This window comes from Equus przewalskii, chromosome 2, assembly GCF_037783145.1.
Source record: "Equus przewalskii isolate Varuska chromosome 2, EquPr2, whole genome shotgun sequence".
NCBI classification, from domain to species: Eukaryota; Metazoa; Chordata; class Mammalia; order Perissodactyla; family Equidae; genus Equus; species Equus przewalskii.
Genome location: NC_091832.1, coordinates 35,922,134 through 35,936,662, shown reverse-complemented (window position 1 = coordinate 35,936,662; position 14,529 = coordinate 35,922,134). Strand labels below are relative to the sequence as shown.

Sequence of the window (14,529 nt, the reverse complement as noted above, 5' to 3'; positions counted from 1 at the left end):
ATATAGACAGTAGACCCCCAAAACAGTAGATCCTTTTGTCCTCGATTTGATCAGTGACAGTAAGCAAGTCTCATTGGCCCTGACATTAGTTTGCTGTGTGACCTCAGTGAGGCATTTAACCTCTCTGAGCATAGTGGTGCCATGTGTGAAATGAGGGCTTGGGTGCCACAGTCTTTAAATTCCCACGGGGCTCCAAGTTTCTCTGATTCTCTGTTTCTAAATCCACCGTTGTAAGATCCACATTCATACTGGAAAGCAGACGGAGTTGTGTGGGTGGTGGTGGAGGACGAAGTTTTAATTCTGACTTGCCAGAATTCTCTAACAGCAGTAATCAGAAGCTGGCAGCTGAGAGTTAGACACAGGTATCTTTTGTTTATGCTCATAAATATTACTTTTTTCTCAATTAGCAGCCAGCCTGGTTTAAGAACCAGGCTATTTTTCAATTTCCCTCGGAGAACTGAAAGGTCGGGCCACGTGGGCTCTCACGGCAGCACAGCGGTGAGGAGCCGAGCTTTGCTCCCGGACTCACGGGGCTCCAACCCCAGCGCTGACAGTCTCTGGGGGAAGTTACTTAACCCCTGTGGGCCTCAGTTTCCTTATCTGTAAAATGGGGATGATAATAGTACCTACCTCGTGGGGTCGTTATGAGGATTAAATAAATCAATCCGTGTAGAGGTTTAGAATAGTTCCTGGGAACACTGAGGCCTGTGTAAGTGTTGACTTCCGTTACTATTATTTTTTCCCTGCGTATGTTCGTCTGCTTAGGATGTTATAATGAAATACCGCAGACCGGGTGGTTTACAACAGAAACCTGTTTTCTCGCGGTTCTGGAGGCTGGAAGTCCAAGATCAAGACGTTGGCAGGGGTGGTTTCTCCTGGTCTCTTTTCCTGGTTTGCAGATGCCCCTTCTCGCTGTGTCCTCACATGGTCTGTCTTCAGTCATGAGCACCCCTGGTGTCTCTCTTCTTGTAAGGACACCAGTCCTATTAGATTAGGGCCCCACCCTTATGACCTCCTTTAATCTTCATAACCTCCTTCAAGGCCCGTCTCCAAGGACAGTCACCTGGGGTAGGGCTTCAGCATGTGATGGGAGAGCACAGTTCAGTCCCTAACGCCACGTGGGAGCTGTCAGCCCGAGGTGAGTAGCAGCTGCTCCCTCAGGATGTCTTTCCTGTTCACGACAGTCCCAGCCAGGTGACCACCCCTCATGGTTTGCCCAGGACAGACCGCTGTCCTAGGATGCCAGACTTTCAGTTTTAAAAGCAGGCAAACCAGGACAAGTGGGGCGTCCGGCCCTGATCATGGCCCCCTTCCTTCATTTATTTGACCTGCCCAGCCCCTGAGTTTTGACCTTGCCTTGGAGCGACCCCTGGACCCAGGAGGGCTGGTGGGAGACGGGAAAGATATGCTCCCTGTGCTTCGTGGCACGAGGCGAGCTTCCTGGCCGAGGGAGGGAGAGCACATCCGCCGGGGACTCTGCGAGAGCCGGGCTGCCGAGGGTTAAACCCACCTCGAGACAGACTCGCCAGCACACACCACGGGAGGGAGCCAGCGGAAGCCTTATCGTGATTAATGTTATTTCAGAGACTTAAATTTTTCTCCCTCTTTCCAAAATGTGTGTGCGCTGTGGTGCTCTGCGCTGTCTCTTGATTCTGAGTGTCCTTCCCCTGGAGTAATTTGGAACAAGGTCACCGTTCACCAGGAGGGCCTCTTCGCCTCTGGCCTATCCGCTGACAGCCCTGTGAGGCTGAGGGGCTGTGAGCAGCAGGAGGCAGACTGACGGAGGAGGCGACAGGACCAGGCCCGATGGAGGAGGCGACCGGACCAGGCCTGATGCTTTCAGGGCTGGGTCCTGGCTGGCTGCAACCTCACCTCACCCAGGGGCAGACAGACCCTCCAGCCGCTAGGGGAGGGGAAGAGGGTGAGGATTAAGACCTTTCTTCTGGCTCTGCTCCTCGTTGGCTGGGAAACTTCTCCAACTCTCAGTTTCCCCATCTGCAAAGTGGGGTCAAGAATGGTACCTCTGTTTCTGAACGGTTGTGCTGCTGAACAGTCGTGCTGGCTCTGGATTCTGAGAAGTCTGAGCAATCCTCAAACTCGGCCCTGCACACAGATGCCCTGGGGGAGGGGCGAGACGGACTCCGCCTCTCGAACGGGTGCTCAGGGGGTGGCCGTGCTGCTGGTCCCTGGGCCACGTTTTGAACGGCAAAAGTGGTGAAGATGAAATGGAGTGTAAGTTCTTGGCATCATAAGAAGCGCTCAAGTACCTATTACCTGTCATCGTCGCCATTTCGTCTTTATCATGGGCACTATCGTCATCATCTTCCTATCGCCTTCTTCACTGTGGCTGGATCATCATCAGATCTTGTCTACGCCTCCCTTCCTCCCGTTCTCCAGAAAAGGTAACCTAGACACAGAGATGGTTTGACACTCGCACCAGCCGATTGTGTACGGAAAGGAAGCTGCCAGGGGTTGAGGGCCGCTTGGTTGAGGTGGACAAGAGCCTGGCGGCCGGAAGTCAGGAGGGTGAGGTTCAGGTCCCACTCCTGTACCTGCTAATTAAGCCTTTGAACTTTCCAAATGGAAGGGCCCTTAAAGATTATCCAATCTAACTCCTTCCCCTGACATTTGGAGAAACTGAGGCCAGATAGAGGAGAAGATAGACAGTTAAAGGTATAGATGTTGGAGCTGGAATGCAGGACCCTGCATTCAAGTCTCTACTCTGTCATTTGCTGGTTGTGTGACCTTGGGCAAGTCACTTTATCTCTCTGAGACTCAGTTTCTTCATCTGTAAAATGGGTGTGATAGCCAGTTTCCAAGATGGCCTCCAATGAGCCCCACCTCCGGGTGTTTACTCCTTTGTCAATCTCCTCCCACAGGGTTCAACCGTGTGACCAATAGAATATGGCAGAAGTGATGGTACTCACTTCCGAGGCTAGGAGACTAGGTCACGCAAGATGCTGCAGCTTCTGTCTTGGCGTCTCTCTCTCCCTCTCTCTTCCTCTCTGTCTCTCTGATCCCTCACTCTGGGGGAAGCCAGCTGCTGTGTCCTGAGGCCACTCACGAAGCCCACGGAGAGGCCCCGTGTCAAGGAGCTGAGGACAAGCTTGGAAGTGAATTCTCCAGCCCCCGCTGAGCCTGCAGATGAGACGGCAGCCCCAGCCGGCGCCCTGACTGCAACCTTGTGGGAAACCCAGAGCCGTCCAGCGACGCCACTCCCGGATTCCTGACCCTCTGAAGCCACAGGAGATAGTCAATGTTTGTTGTCTTAAGCCGCTAGGTTTTGGGGTAATTTGGCACACAGGGGTGGATAAATAACACGTGGGGATAGTATCCGTCTTGTAGATTTTGTGAGGCTGAGAGCCATGGAAGCACTTTGCACAGCACGTGGTGCATGTTGAAGGCTGCGTGAAATGTACCAAGGCAGTGACAGCATAAATAATAAGATCACTGACAACTCCCAGGGTCACAGAGCAAGGGGGTGACAGCATTGAGGATCCTGTGGTTCCAGCTGCCCAGTTTTAGCCCTTTGTGCTTCTTAAACCTTCCTGACCTTGGTGGGCACTGAAGGCTTTGCCAAAAAGGAGACCACAGGGTCAGAGGGTGGAGGGGCAGAAGACGTGATAGTGGCGGTGACAGTCACTGGGCCTCGGGGATGGGGAGCAGCCACCGTGTGTGCTGGAGGTGGGGAGGGCTGAGGCACAGGATTGGGGTGTGCGTGTGCGTGTGTGCACGTATATATGCGCACATACATGCATATGTATGTGCACACACGTGTGCACACGTGCACGTGTGTTATGTGCGCGTATGCATGTGTATCTGTGCACATGTATGCATGCACGCACATGTTTATGCATTCCTGTATGTGTATATGGTGTCTGTGTGTGTAAATGTGTGTGTGTGTGCAGGTCAGCTCTGAAGACCCTTCAGCCCAAGATCAGTTGATTATCTGATTCACGGCTTGTTTCTGGGCCTGCTCTCTGTGGAAGGCTCGGAAAAACCATGGCAACCATGGCTAATTAATGAGCGGGGAGGGAGGAGGCCAGGAACCTGGGCATCTGTGAGGCCACAGAAAGAGAAGCTTGGGAGGAGTGTCTGCCACGTGGGTCTTCTTTGGTAGACAGATATCAGAGAGGGTCTGAGTGGGAGATAAGCCCCTGGACCTCCAGCCCCAACATTCCAGGAAGCACAGGGCTCTTTGGGCCCACCAGAAGGCTCCTTTGGGGTCACCTGCTCCAAGGTCCTGGACTGCTGACGTTAGATGCATTGTTCTTGGGAGGCTATCCATGGCTTCTACTAGGTTCCCAGATAGGTCTGTGACATGAACCGTGGAGACCTCCTGGATATTACTCATTGTAGAGACAAGAGAAATGGAGGCACAGAGAAGTTAAGGGACCTGCCTGAGGTCACACAGCAGGCTGTGGCAGAGTCAGGGCTGGAATCCAAGCCTCCTTGCTGAATACTGTCCCAGAGTGGGGCCTATGGTGGATGTTCCAGAACATGTGGGCCCAGAGGGGTCCTGTGCGTGTGGATCCCTTGGGCTGGTAGAGCCTCTGCCAGGAGAGCTGGCCCAGCTCTGCTCCCTGCCTGGACCAGACAGGCAGCCTGCTCACCCCTCATCTTCTCCACCCTTGCCTTTTCACAGGGAAGAGCTGGGGCAGAAAATTCTGAGGGAGCATAAGGTCTGCCAAGCGTGAGCCTGGCACCAGCCTGGCCACCTGGATGCCAGGTGGGTTGGAAATAGACCTGGTAAGGGGGGTCCCTGGGAGGCTGAGCTCTGGGAGCAGCTTGGCCACTGCCTCTCCTGGATCCTGCCAGACCTTCTGTTCCAGGGGTGTCTCCTCCTGCCAGATCTGGCCCGCCATGTGCCAGGAACACCTGGAAGAGATTTTCCTGGTAGATCCTGGGGACAGAAATGGGTTACAGGGGTCTCAGTCCTGTGTTCAATCACAAATGTCTATCAAGGAAAGGGAACCGGTGTGTGTCTGGAGCACCTGCTTGTGCAAGGCCCTGGGTGAGGGCCTGGTCCGTCCTTCGCTTCACTTCTCGTCATGGGATGCTACAGGAGTCCCCATTTTACAGATGAGGAAACTGAGACTTGGAACTCTAAATGACTCGCCCACGGTCATCCAACTTTGAACTGGTGGAGCTGAGATCTGAATCCAGGTCCGTCTGACTCCCAAACTATCCTTTTAGAGTCTCTGAAGCTCTCTCTGAGTGTCCTCGACACCCACTACCTCCAGGATCCGTCTGGATACTGGACGTATGGAGGGAAATGAGCCATGGGCCTTGCCCTCAAAGCACTCATAATTTCGCAAGTGTATCAACTATTGTGATTATGTTAACGCCGCCTAACAAAGAGCCCCCAACTCTCATGGCTTACATCTCATGGTTACAACTACAAGCTCCCAGAGGCTGGGTCAGCTGGGGTGGCTCTGCTTCAGGCTGTGGTTGGATCCGGGTCGGCTCACATGTCTCTCATTCTTGTACCAATGGCTACTCAGGGCCTGCTTTCACAGCTGGACAGAAATATGCTGCATCTCCTAAGGCTTCATCTTGGAAGTGGTGTGCTCTCCTGGCCAAGGCAAGTGACACGGCCAAGCCCTACATTGGTGGGGCGGGGAAATTTTCTTTGCCTTCTCTAGTGGGAGGCACTGCAAAATCATGACAAAAGCACAGATGTCTATCTCTAACCGGGAGGCCGGAAGAATAGGGAACAATAATCCAATCGTCCGTGGTGGGGAAGACAGACTTGAGATGATAATAGTGTAGTGCATTTCATCAAATCGAAAGAAGCCATCAGCTGTAAGACACACCATTAATTTATGTGCCACTAAGAAAGAAGGGCGGCTGCCAGCTGAAGAATGGCACCCTGCTTTTCAGCTCATCCTATTTGCATTTTATTCATAATGAAAGGGCTATTTGATGCTTAGACATGGAGGTGACAACAGGATGGACTGTTCTGACCAGCTTTGCTCTCGCTCAGGCAGTGGTGTCCGCATCACAATCGCCACTGCCCAAGGGGATCATGAGATGCCTTCAACGGTGGGACACATTCTGATCTTGGGGATGTTAAGATGTGAAAACCCATGTGGATCTTTTATGTGGATAAGCTCACTGGTACCCCATGACGACCCACGGGGACAATCTTATTATCCCCATTTCAGAGATGAGTCGAGCAAGGCTCACAGTGGGGGGAGCCGTTGTCTTGCCTATGACCCACAGTCAGCGAGGGGAAGAGCTGGGGTTGGGACCCAATATAGTTTGACCCCAGAGACAAAGCAGTTGAGAGTGTGGACATCGAGACAAACTGTATCTCAGTTTCCTCATCTGTAAAATGGGGATGATAGAAGCAACGACTGCATTGGTTGTATGAATTAGAGTTTTGAAGACAGTGTCAGGCACAGAGTGCTCAAGACATGCTGGTCACTCGGGTGGTACCTGGTACATTTTTCCTCTGAAGCTAACGCCAGCATAATAAGAGCTGTGCCTGGACTGAGAGCAGAGGGCTACAGCTCGGTGATTTGGGGAAACAGTCAGAAATTTAACGTGAGGAAAGCAAAATGAGTGTGTGACTCATGAATGTGTTTCTTTGCTCAAAAATATTTGTTTGCCTACTGTGTGCAGGTAGTACACAGAGACTAGGCTGGAAACAAAAAATTGGGGGGCTAATTTTTAAAAATCGAGGTATAATTTATCTACAATGAAATGCACAGATCTTAAATGTTCAGATTGAAGGGTTTTTGCAAATGTATACACCTGTATACACTGCCCAGTTCACAATAAAGAGGAACTTGCAGAATTTGCTGTTTGGTGTGTTCTTTCACTCAACATCATATCTCTAAGATTAAGTTGTGTATCAGTAGCTCCTTCTTTTTCATCGCTGAGTGATATTTCATTGTTTGCTGGTTATTGATGATTACATCTCAGCTCCCACTTCACCCTTCTTTGTCTGCTTCGTGGAAATGGAGCTGGGCCCTTTAAATTTCTGTCCCGGCCGGCTGGCGTGCCGCTCTCGGCCAGCAGAGGGCGCTGGGGGCCCGCCCCCCCCGGGGGCCCTTTCCTGCTCCGCGTGCTCCCAGGCGGCTGCACCCTCCAGGGCTCGGCTCCCGCGGCGCACGGCAGTCGGCGGCACCCCGCGGCCAGCAGCAGCTCCCCAGCACCCCCTTTCAGGCAGTCTGGCAATAGGGTGCCTCTTCTGACACCCCTCCCAGGAGCAGCTTTTGTGGCATCCTCCAGGGCTGATTTCTGGTAAGTTCCACGGGCTGGAGTCCTGGCCGGCTCCACCGTGTGGCCCCAGACCTGCTCTGGCACGCGTGAGCCGTGGGCCTGCCCTGTTCCGCGGGCTCTGGGGGTCAGCCCTGGAGCAGGGGGTGTGGGTATTGCTTTGGGGGTTCTGCCTCAGCCTTGGGGGGGCCATTCCTTGGGAACTTTATTCCAGCTTTAGGACAGGACCCTTCCTTGGGGGCCCTATCTCAGCCCTGGGTGGGAGCTCCTCCTTAGGGGGGAGGTCTGTCTTGGTCTCGGCGGGGGGTGGTCTCTTTTTTCAGGCTGTATGCTCTCTATCAGCCCCGGGGGCTCCTCCTTGGGGACTCTGTCTCACTTTGGGGAGATGCTTTCTCCCCACCTCAGCCTGATGTGGGGGGCTCCGTCTCAGTCCTGGGGTGGGGTCTCTTTCTCCGCTCTCTGGGTTGTGGCTGCTCCGTATAGCTGCGCCTTTTACGTTAGTTATAGTTGTCCTTATTCTCTGTTAGCCAATGCCTTGCTCATCCAATCCCCTATTATAAGCTAGTAATTCTTCATATGAAACTTCGCCAGTTAAAATATGTGTGGTTTCTTTTTTCTTGATTGGACCCAAACCATTGCAGCGTTGGTGTCAGGAGTGGTACCAGGAGGTGGGCCTGCTAAGCTGAGCCTTGTGGACTGGTTTCCTCAGCCTTGGGGCTTGCGCGTGGTGCCGAGCTCCTTGCCAGTGGGCAGTGGGGTGCTAGGAACCCAAGGCGTGTAGCGGCCCTGTGGTTCGTCAGGCCGTCACCTGTGGTGGATCGGGATGAAGTGCCACTGAGGCACGTCCCTCGGGAGCTGCAGTCACGCTGCGCTTGACTGTTATGGCGGTGATGATGTCCGTGAGGACCGTGGGGTGGGACGGATTCTGCTGAGGGCTCTTGAGCACTTACAGAGAGAAAACGACAAGTGCAGGTCCGTTAACTCTCACCTCAAGTCACGGTCTGAGGACCAGAGAGCGTCCACGACAGCCCTTACGGAAGCTCTTATTTCTTGCAGCCCCTGGGCTGATACTGCGGAGAATCAAACACATAATTGAATTGTGCTCATGGCTGAATTATAACCACAACTGAATTCACATCTCGACAGATTTCTCATGTGAAAATTAGGGCATTAATTGGGAAAGAAAGGGGTCCCGAGAGGTGGATTGGTGACTCTGTGGGACCCAGATGACACTGATGGCCTTAAACCCCAAGTGGCTCTGAGCCTCCCGTATCATGGTGATGGTTTAAACTCCAGTGTCTTCCTCTGTCTAAGACCCTGTGATAACCTCAGCGAGGGCGATGCTCGGAGAGGGGTTGCCCGTTCTCCTTAAGACTCACCACGACCACCCCTGTTGTCACTAGATGCTAAGGGTCAAATCTCAGCATGTTCCCTGGTGACAGGGACACACTAGGACCTATGAGGAAACACCAAAAGAATTGCAAGACTTTGCTAACATATCAGCAGAGACCGAGGGAATGTGGGGGAGTGGATTCCAAGGGTTTTAGAGCAAAGAGAGCAGCGTGTGGCACTGCAGTGGGCTGACTTCATTGCTGTGGGTGCACTTGCTGGAGAGTCTGGATTTGGTTGTTAGCATGTGCAGCTGGGGGTGGCTCTAACGACTTACCTGGCGGGTTGACTGAAATTTGGACTCAACAGTGGCCTGTGGTTAATGAGGCTGCAATGTCATGATGTGGAAGAGGGAATCCAAAAGCTTGGGGACAGGAATGTTGGGCTGGATGTGTTGTTACATGTCATCTGCACACCACTGTCCCCACCAGCTATGTTCCACGAGAAGGGGCAGAGGACGGCGGCAGGGAGAAAGCCACGAGTGCGGGGACCACCTCATCCTTGCAATGCTCTGTGGCTGCTCTTATTGTCAGGGGGCTGTGCCTGTAGAGGTCCCTCCAGGAGGATGGGCTCCTGACTTTGGTGGGGATCAGGGCATCCTGGGGGAGCAGAGACCAAGCGGCAGCACTGCCCTGCCGTGGTCAACGTGGGCGCACCTCCTGTGAGGCAGTAGAGATGTGCAAGTGACCAGAATACCTCGGTCTTGGGGACCTTTGGTGGCAGCTAGTGGATCACAGTGTCCCTGGGAATGAGACACACAGGCAGCCTACTAGGGGGTCGCTGGAGATATACGACATCAAAAGCTCTGGGTGTGGTAGCCAAAACCTGCCTTGAGCTCCTGCAATCCTGGGGAGGCCAGGCTCCCTGCAGGAAGGAGCCTGAGTCATTGCTGCAAGTACTTGCTGTAAATCTTCCTCCAAACCTCCCCCAAAGGGACGTGCGGCCGTTTATCAGAGAGATTGGGCCCCAAGGAAGAGGGAGCATCCGATGGGTCTGTGATCAGGCAGCAGCTCTGAGTAAACATGAATTCCTAGGGATCTACAGTGCCCCCCCGTAAGTCAGTGGGGGCTGCTGAAATCAGGTGGTAGAAAGAGTCTCAGCTTCCGTCTGACTCCCAGTGGGCCCGCTCAGTCCACGGACCCACCGTGAGGTTACCTTCCCTGTTCCTGAGTGAATAATTAGAATAAACACCCCTGGTAGTGAACCATTTTCTTCTCATTCCTTTCCATTTTTATTTCATATGCAAGTTTTTGGAAGTTAACTTTGCAAGTTAGTCTTCAGGGGACAGAATATTCTGTGGAACCGTGGCTGAAGTTGGGGAGTAATAAATGCAAGTCAGCAATGACTTGCGGGACTGCCGTTCATTTTATGCAAAGGATGAGGATGTCTCCGGAACGGATGAGAGCTGTGTCTTCTTAGGTGGAAATACAGAGTTGTGTTGTCATCCAGGAGTTCAGTTGTGTGCGAGGGGCTCGTGTGGCAGCTGAGTTGTCCAAGGGATGGAGTTTGCTGGTTATTGATGATTACGTCTCAGCTCCCACTTCACCCTTCTTTGTCTGCTCCATGAAAATGGAGCTGGGCCCTTTAAATTTCTGTCCCGGCTGGCTGGCGTGCTGCTCTCGGCCAGCAGAGGGCGCTGGGGGCCCGCCCCCCGAGGGCCCCTTCCTGCTCCATGTGCTCCCAGGCGGCTGCACCCTCCAGGGCTTGGCTCCTGCAGTGCACGGCAGTCGGCGGCACCCCGCGGCCAGCAGCAGCTCCCCAGCACCCCCTTTCAGGCAGTCTGGCAATAGGGTGGCTCTGCTGAGAGCCCTCCCAGGAGCAGCTTTTGTGGCATCCTCCAGGGCTGATTTCTGGTAAGTTCCACGGGCTGGAGTCCTGGCTGGCTCCACCGTGTGGCCCCAGACCTGCTCTGGCACGCGTGAGCCGTGGGCCTGCCCTGTTCAGGGGGTCTGGGGGGTCAGCCCTGGAGCGGGGGTGTGGGTATTGCTTTGGGGGTTCTGCCTCAGCTTTGGGGGGGCCATTCCTTGGGTGCTGTCTTGGCCTGGGGTGGGGGATGTCTCCTGGGGGGCTCCGTTCAGCCCAGGGTGGGGGGCCCTGTTCCTCAGGGGCTCCATGTCAGCCCCGGGGGGGCTCTTCCTCCGTGCTATTCTCTAGAGCTCTCTCTGCTTCCTCTAGCCAGCCCCTTGTTAATTCCATGTCCTGTTAGAGTTAATAATTCGTTATATGGAGCTTTCCCTGCTCCGATGACGGTGTGGCTTCTCCCTCCTCATTGGTTGCCAAGAGATTCGCGTTGTGCGTACAGATCAATTTCTTTGTCCATTTGTGTAGTGAGAGTGCTAATTTGGGGCTATGAATAGTCTGCTGTGCATATTCTCGGATGGACAGGCTTTTTGTGCAATGTTTCTCTCTCTCGGACTGGTACTTCGAGTGGGTTCCTTCATGACGGCCAGGCTGAGCGGCTTTGCCTCTGTCCAGTGGGTGCTGCGTGTTACTGGGAGTTTTGTGGGTTTGTTTTTGCTGCCGTGATGGGGTTTGACGTGGGTTTAGAAGGGTCCCCCGGCCTTGTGTGAGCGGGAGAGGGGACACCGGCTGTCAATTCCCCAGATGAAGCTGGCGGCTCAGCCTAGTGACTCGGGGCCTGTGACTTTGCTCTGTCATCTATTTGCGAATCTGTGAAATGGGAATGTTCACGTGCATCTGTAGGATTGTTGGCAGACTGAAGGGGATGAGGCCCACAGGGCAGTTGGCACGGGGCTGGCACGGAGAGGCGCACAGCAGATGGCAGCCAACGTTCTGTTATTATTGGGTGTTGAAGCCAGGACGTCCCAGTTTCTCCCTGGCCCCAGCCATCACGCGTCCAGAGACCAAGGCCTCCGGACCCAGAAAAGGCGGCACAGCTGTCTGTTGCTGCCCAGCGCCTGGCACTTTCCAACGCCTTCTTGTGGCTTCCCTCTGAGGAGTGGACCCTCAAGGTGGCCTGGGGGCCTGGGCTCTTTGCCTGGCCTCCTGACAGTCACCTCAGATGGCGCCCTGCCAGTCTGCGCCCCGAGCCACTGCACCCCGGCAAGTCAAACGGCCATGATTAGTCAAATAAAATTCCCATCTGTTGAGGAATTTACGAGAGTTATTACCGGCTATAAAAGTGATTGGAGGAGAAGGATGGATCCGAGGGCTAAGTGCCTCTAATTAGGTGCAGTAGTGACTTTTAAATAAGGTTGCAGATGTCCTTATCGGAGTGAGGCAGATCCCTACGCTGTCTGGGCCGGAGCGGGGTGGGCTGGTGGTGGTGGGTCCTCCACCGCGGGGGGAGGGAGTGGAGGGGCCGCTGTCTTCGAACCTTGGGGGTCATCGTGGGGTTTGGAAAGACGCTGGATGCAAAGGGCCGCGTGCAGGGCCTGGCACGCTCCAGGTGCTTAAAGACTGCATGTGTCTGCTTTCCCTCCTTCCTCCCCTGGGGACCGCGCCGGGCTCCTGGACAGAGGCCGCAGTCTCTCCGGCCAGCTTCTTGCTGTCACAGACTCTGTGTGAACAGTCCCTGTGACCTCGCCAGGCCTCTACAGCTGCATCTTTAAAGTGGGACAGATGATTACCAAGTGTCCGTCCCAAAGAAACAGTGGGAGGGGAGGTTTTGGGGAACGTGGACCCAACCTTGTTCTGCTATTAATATAGGGCTCTGCTCCAGCGCCCGACTCGTTTTACCCCCTCTGCTTCTGGGGACAGAGGTCCCCCATCTGGGACAGGAAGGTTTGGGGTGCTGAGGGGCTCATCTGGGGTCACCTGGACCCCACGTGCTCCTGCTTTCTTGGAGGGACGTGGCTTTGGCTTTAGAACTCCAACCCCTCCTTCACCGCACTGGAGATGCTGAGAACAAGACTGCACTTTGGGGGCACATTCGGGCTCCTGGTGGCTGGGGAGGGCCAGGGAGGTGGTCCTGGGGGAAGGGGTCAAACGTAGCTGAGTCCCCAGGCTGAGGGTGGAGGGCGTGACCCACCCCAGAGAGAGCCGCTCACAGGCTCTGAACCCTCAAGTGCGGGGCTTGGGCCTGAGGGTCTGAAGGCACAAGGTCTCCAAGGTCTCCCGACCGCTAGGCCAGGGGTCTTCTCACGGCCACTCTCTGTCCCTCCCCTGCCTCCCTTGCCCACCTACCCGCCAAGCACAAACCAACCCCCGCTCCCCTCGGGCCCCTTAAAACCACGGGCACATGCCCAGGCCCCCCCGGCCTGTCACATGCTCATTCCTTAGAATCGGCCATTGAAAAGCCCACACCTGTGGCCAGCAGCCACCGGGAGACAGTCGTCCCCAGGCCCCGGCTCACCTCCGGGCAGGTAATTGCCCCCTGGGTCCCTTTCCCTCTGCTGGGTGGTTTGGGTGTTACTGTTTAGCAGCGGTTTGCACTATGTCTGGGGTCCCCTGGTGCCTGACTCGAGAGCCAAGGGCGCTGGGGCTGGGGTGGGAGGGCAGGGCCTGGCCAAGCCGGGGGGCTGGGTTTGCAGCCGGGTTGTCTGAGGAGCTGAGCCCTCCGGCCTGGCTGTGCCTGGGTGGGGTGCGGGTGCTTCTCCCTGCGCCTCCCCAGTCTGTTAGTCCTCCCTGACGACTTGGTCCTCTGGGCTGATGGCAGGCGTGGAGGGGAGAATCCGGCCATGCCGGGCTCTCCGCTCTGCTGCTGGCTGTGTGACCTGGGCAGATCCCCTGACCTCAAGGGAACTCAGTTTCCCTCCCTGTGAGTGGGGATGACAAGGCTGCCTTGCAGGGGCCGGGCAACAAGGAAAGGAGAGCGTGTGTGTGAGGGACCCCCAGCCAGGAGCGGGTCTCTGATTTCTCATTCGCCTTTTCGGGGCAGGCCTGGAGGAGGGGCAGGGAGGTGCCTGCCTTGTCTTAAGCTGATGTCTCTGGGGACTGAGACCCATGGGAGGGGAGGCTTTTGGGGCTGGAGTGAGCTGAGTCTCTGGAATTCTCCCTGGCACCCTGTTGAGGATGAAAGGACCTGGAACGAGGCGGGCACCAGGGAAAGGCCGTGGTACCTGTGGGCTCGGGAAAACAGTGGGATTTTTGTCTTTGGGTGAGCTTCCGTTGAGCTGATGACTTCATTCCTGCCTGGGGTTCATGGTGTCCAGTGGGTGGGAGGTGGGGTGTGTGGGGCCTTGTTGGTGTAGCTCTGTGGTTGTCCAGGGCTGGGCCCGTGACACACGTGTGTGCGCTCACTTGTGTTTTCCCCACCTGCCCCCGACCTCTTTGACTTCAAGGTGGCAACACAGCATCGTCACTCCTGTTTTACAAATGAGGAAACAGATGAGGGGTTCGGCTGCGTGGAGAGATGGTACCGTGGGTTTCAGGCCTCTGAGCTGGGACTTCCTGTCACTGTAAGGAATTCAGCACTTGTTTATGGAACTTGCTGTACCAGGGGCAGGAGAAGCAAGGATGGCCGGAAGCCGGCCCTCGTGATGCCTCTGGTTGGGTCTCGAGACAGACGATGAGTGAGCAAACCCAGGCATAAAGATTCCAGATAATGGTCAGCGCTGTGACCTCTATGCCTGGATGTCATACAGGAAGCGTGGGGGGCTGGGAGGGGGTGCTTGGTGCTGTGGTCTTCAGAAAGGCTCCCCTGGGGAGATGACGTCCCTGTCATAGTATCTTTCGCATGTCCCTCCCCCACGGTGCTCCCAGCTCAAACTCGGGAAGGATGGGCTCCTGTGCACCTGGCCTCCCCCTGCCCAGGTGCTGGGAGCCCCAGGCCTGGAGCCCGGCACCTCTGAGCCCCCACTGGGGCCTCCCCCACCCTCCTTCCCCATCGCTGAACCACGGAAGAAGGACCCTGGCCCCTCCTTCTGCCGCGGCCAGGGCCCTTGCCTCCAGCCTGGGGAGAGAGTCTGGTGATTTCCCTCCCAAAAGGATGGCTTGGAGAGGCTTTTATAA

General features: G+C 55.3%; 1 protein-coding gene across 2 annotated transcripts in view; it reads left to right on the top strand.

The window, feature by feature from the left end:
- The first annotated feature begins 7,021 nt into the window (after positions 1 to 7,021).
- ACTL8 (actin like 8) overlaps positions 7,022 to 14,529 on the top strand; it is a 64,488-nt gene continuing 56,980 nt past the window's right edge. The window contains exon 1 of one of the 2 annotated variants that reach the window (XM_070601046.1): positions 7,022 to 7,251. The gene's annotated coding sequence lies outside the window, so the exon portion shown is untranslated. Of the gene's footprint in view, positions 7,252 to 10,255; positions 10,470 to 14,529 lie in introns of those variants that run through there. The other variant, XM_070601049.1, reaches the window with a different exon arrangement.